Source organism: Oryzias melastigma, linkage group LG6, assembly GCF_002922805.2.
Source record: "Oryzias melastigma strain HK-1 linkage group LG6, ASM292280v2, whole genome shotgun sequence".
In the NCBI taxonomy this organism is placed as follows: domain Eukaryota; kingdom Metazoa; phylum Chordata; class Actinopteri; order Beloniformes; family Adrianichthyidae; genus Oryzias; species Oryzias melastigma.
Window position 1 is genome coordinate 31,687,383 of NC_050517.1, and position 5,102 is coordinate 31,692,484.

The window sequence follows — 5,102 nt, forward strand, 5'->3', positions numbered from 1 at the left end:
CACAAACACACAGGAGTCCCACTCTGACAAAAATACACCACCAAAAAGAAAACCAAATACGGCCACAGCCGTAACATTCCTCAATAACAATGCATGAATTCATCCATTTTCAGTGTGTTATTGCATATGATTGAACACTTTGGTTAACAAAATTCCGTACATAAGCTAAATATTTTAATTCTCTATTTTATTAAAGATACATTTGCTATACTTTACATATAATTATATTATTATTTCAAGGCTAATGTTGGGTTAACAGCATGCAATTTCTTCCATCTTTCCATTTTATTTACCTGCAATGATTTTTTATTTACAGCAGAGGTCACTATTAAGTGACCAACACTGTCAATACAGTTTGTGTAATGTGTCAATACACTCCTTGAGGTATCATTATCCCATGACTAGTCTCAGAATCATAACTTGTGGGAACGAAATAATTCTATATATTTTTTTACTCATGTCAGGTCAGGGGCTCCGTACAAACCTCGAGCAAGATTATTTATATTTATGAATACAATGTTAGAGGAAATGGGGATGGTTGATATCTGGACAGATCTACACCCACTGGAAAAAGATTACACATACTATTTTGTGTCTAATCTAGATTTGATGAGTTTTTTTATGAACAAGTGTGATGGACATAGAGTGAAGGCTTGTGAAATTGGTTCAATGACTGTCTCTGATCATAGCTCTGTCTTCCTAGCTATCAATATAGATGAGAAAAATAGAAATTATTTGTGGAGATTGAACATAGGAATGCTAAATAATGAAAAAAGTGAAAGAGCAAATAAAGATTATAATTAAAAGCATAAAAGAAAGTGATAATGAGGAAGTTAACCCTAACATACTCTGGGATACATTGAAAGTTTTAGGAGGAAACTTTATCTAACTGATGGAATAATTGTACATATTTTATCATCTATACACCATTTACTTAAGTTTATCTTTTCTTATCAACTATGCTACTTTATCATTTGAGACATTTACTGTGTGAAGTGTTCTGCTCTGTGTGACTCACTGTTTGCAGAAGTCCAGACAGCGTGCAGAGGGCTGCAGGGCTCTGCGGCTCTCCAACCACAAGATATCAAATAAGGACAACACCTTGAACAAGAACATCCACTGAGGAGGAACTGATCCTGACTAAGCAGAACAGATGTGTTTAACGTTGATGATTTTCTTACGAGTGCTTATCTGTTATCAAGAACATGATTGTGTAGCTAGGGCATAACCGCTGTATAAATGTTGAGACGACAGAGCGTGCATCAGAACGCTTCGGAGCGGTGTAACTGTGCACGTCTCTGATCGTTCTCCTCGCGAGTGATTAAAGGAACTGACTTTGACTTCCTCCTCTCTTGTGTTATTATGATGTTTTAGGTCGCGAGAACCTGACACTAACCTTGAAAAACGACGTAAACAATCCCAGACTCAAGATATCCTTCAACAAGCCAAGTTTATTTTTATAGCACATTTCATGTACAGAGACAATTCAGAGTGCTTTACATAAAACATTAAAAGAAACAAAAGAAATAGTAAAAATGTGATCATTAAAATAAAATTAAAAGAAAGTAAAAAGATTTTAATTTAAAACAAGCAAAGATAAACAGTGCGGACATAACTTTTTTTTTATAAACTTTATGATACAACAAATCAAAAAAATAAAGGCAGAAATAAATGACATTCTAAGTGAGGAAATACAATAGAAATTTAGATTTGTAAGACAAAGGTACCACGACTGGGCCAAAAGCGATGAAACTATTAGCAAGGCGGATTAATAAAAACAATCTGTCAACTCAATCACCAGTATTAAAAAAACCCTAAAATGACTACAGTAACAGATGATCCAGATTAAATGTTGAAGACCTTAAAAGATTTCTACAAAAATCTATACTTTAAGCCTACGCTACAAAATGAAGATAATGTAACTAATTTACTTGACACTCTAGATCTACCATCAATAGAAGCAATATAGTGTTAACTTCAGAAATCAGAAAAGAAAAACAAACTGGATATTGGAAGATTAAAAGCCTGCAAGGCCCCAGGAAGTGACGTGTTTCCTTCTGAAATATATAAACTTTTTCAGAGTGATCTGTCACCGTTACTCCTTAGATGCTGCAACTGGACATTAAAAGAAGGAACCATTCCCCCTTCCTGGGAGGAGGCAATAGTGTCTCTTATTCCCAAGGAAGGGAAAGATAAGAAACTGTGTCAAAACTTTAGACCAATCTCAGTTTTAAATGTGGATTATGAAATATACACTACAATACGCGATAGAAGATTAGAAACGTTTATTCCTGATAGACGAAGATCAGACAGGCTTTATTAAATGTCGTCAAACACAGGACGACTATTCATGTTATTGACCATATATAAGAGAGCGAACTAAAATCAGCACTCGTTAGTCTTGATGCTGAAAAAACAGTCGACAGTGTTTTATTTTTAGTTCTTGAGAAATTTGGATTTGATGAGAACTCTACTAAAAATATAAAAGCGCTATACAAATCTCCAACTGCAAGAATTAAAGTAAATGGACACTTGTCCAACAGAATAAAACTAGAAAGAGGCATCAGACAAGGCTGCTGTTTTAGCCCGATACTTTTTGCTTTATATATTGAGCCGTTAGCACAAGCCCTTCGTCAAAATGATGATCTGGAGGAGATAGAGATAGGGAACCAGAAAGAGATAATTGGCCTTTTTGCAGATGATGTGATTATTTTCCTGAAAAACCCCGCAAAGAGGTCCATATTTTAATTAAAAAGAAACATTTGTTCAGTACTTGGGATATAAAATCAATATTGTAAAAACACAAATCCTTACATTAAATTATACACCAAACAAACAGTCAAAAAAGTACAATTTGAACTGGGATAGCAAAACTATTAAATATATTGGTATCATACCTGTATGAAGCAAATTTCAAATTGACTGAACATAATATGCAAAATGACTTATTAAGATGGACAACTTACCCCTTAGATCTTACTTCAACAATCAAAATAATTAAAATCAACATCATCCCACAATTTTTATATTTCTTTTCATTCAAGCTCAGCGATAAAACTGAACTGAAAGATTCTATTTTGTATTTGAGATGAAAGATGGCATGCAGTCTTTAAATTGAAAGTCTGAAATCTTACACTGTGTGTTAAAACAACTAAAAGATGTTGACTGAAGATGAAGTGCAGTTCTCTATCATGCTTCATGCTGCAGCTCTGATGATCATCTCCACTTCCTCTCATTCCTCCATCACTCTGCTCTCCACCTCCAGGAACAACATCTCTGCAGACCAGCTGATGATGATCCTCTCTGATCCACTAGGAGGAACATCAGACTGACCCCCACCTGCAGAAAAAAAAGAGAAGTCCAGAGATGAAGGAGTGTCTGTATCTGATCCTGGTGTGTCAGTCAGTGATGCAGCACAGCAGCAGAAAGAGCAGCAGGAGCTTCAGTCCTGTTCAGAGCAGCAGCTTCCTGTCATCTTCACCTGTTGGAGCTTCTGCTGCTCTGATTGGCTGACTGTTGTCCTGAAGCCTGTCATCATTCTCCTCAGAGCTTCACTGAGAAGCTGCAGCTTCACAGGAAACTCTGCATCTTTGCTCTCAGACTAACTTTAGGACCAAACATCTGGAAGCAGCTGGACTGACTCCAACCCTCTACTGACCTCAGAGTCTGCAGTTTGGAGTTTGGACTCTCCACCAGATCCTGGAGCTGATGAACATCTGAAGACTGAAGGTTGTTGTTCCTCAGGTCCAGTTCTGTCAGGTGGGACGGGTTGGACTTCAGAGCTGCAGCCAGAGCATCACAGCTGATCTTTGACAAACTGCAGTTGATCAGCCTGAATGCAGAAAAAAAGAGTCGACTTTAAAGACAAAGTTCCTGTTTTTCATCCTTCAGTTCTTCTAAAGAATTCAGAGATGAAGAAGACAAGAAAGTTTGGAAAAAGACCTTTCCCTTCAGATATTCCCATAATGAATTGGTTTCATCAATCTGTCTTCTGCATCCTCGACTCTAATACTATGTTCACAACAAACACGATTTGAGTGGCCCACCCCTCTTTCCCCATGTGGTGAATTTGCCTCTCGCCAGCTGCTTGAGCTTGATGCTTGGGCCGTGTGAGTGCCCCCTTATTTGTGGGGGTCGAGGACCAGAGACATGTCGAATCCACAAATATGGAGACACATACATTTCTGTCCAAGTCTCACCGGACCCCTGCTGCCAAAGAATGTTCATCATTGATCCACTATGATCCACAGTTATCTTTTTCATATATCAGTCAGTTGCTGAGTCAGCTGAAGCCGCTTCTCTTTGGCTGTAGTCGCACAGTTTAAATGCGCAGCTACATAATCAGTCTAAACCCGCATGCGCTTCGATGGGCCAAAGCTCAATGGAAATGCTCTCTTGACTTGCCCGGACCATTCTAAACTGCCCAAGAGGGGACTGGTCTGGTCCGTACCGCTAGAGGAAACAAGGCATAAAAAAACAAATTATTTATGAAATGTGACTTATTTTTTTGGACTGTTTTCATATCTTGTAGTAAAACGACTTGATCTGAGGCACAGCCTTTCGCTCCTTGTTTGTCCCGCCCATTTCATCCTAGAGCTGTCCTTGGACTATTGACCAACAGTCCAGTCTAAAATTTGAAGTGCACGAGGTACAGTGACCCCAGATATCTGCAGGACATTTCTGACAGCTAAATGAAACGCTAAGAGGAAGGTTATTTTCTAATGTTGCATTTATTGAAGGCCATTCCATGTTGATACAGACCAAGGTTAACCAAACAGTCATCTATGAAGTGGTAATCACAAACAAAAAGTTTCTGGCTGGTCTGTCACGCGCTCTTGAAGATGAACTCCAATCATTTCCAATGAGCAAGCTCTTCTTTTGGAAGTTCTAACAAACTCTTAAATCTCTCACAGCCTAAAAAAATAATTTTCTCCACATAAAGACATTGTCCTATGAGCCCCCCCCCAACAGATTAGATACAAGAGGAATCATTCCTTCTCAGAGCCAATACTAAATGCTTTGAAGATAATCACTGTAAGCTCCATGAAGAGAGTATGTGTGTATATGTTAGACTGGGGGTGAAGCTGTCAGAGCAGATTCTT

The 5,102-nt window shown here is 38.1% G+C and overlaps 1 protein-coding gene and 1 long non-coding RNA gene across 2 annotated transcripts in view; one reads left to right on the plus strand and one right to left on the minus strand.

Moving 5' to 3' along the window:
• si:dkey-246g23.2 (solute carrier family 66 member 2) overlaps window positions 1-5,102 on the plus strand; it is a 271,509-nt gene that overhangs the window by 130,754 nt on the left and 135,653 nt on the right. The window lies entirely within an intron of this gene.
• Window positions 3,064-3,849, minus strand: LOC118598891. Its single transcript, XR_004948118.1, has 2 exons — window positions 3,659-3,849; window positions 3,064-3,339 (listed from the first exon to the last, which is right to left on the minus strand). It is a non-coding gene; the product is annotated as an uncharacterized LOC118598891 (long non-coding RNA).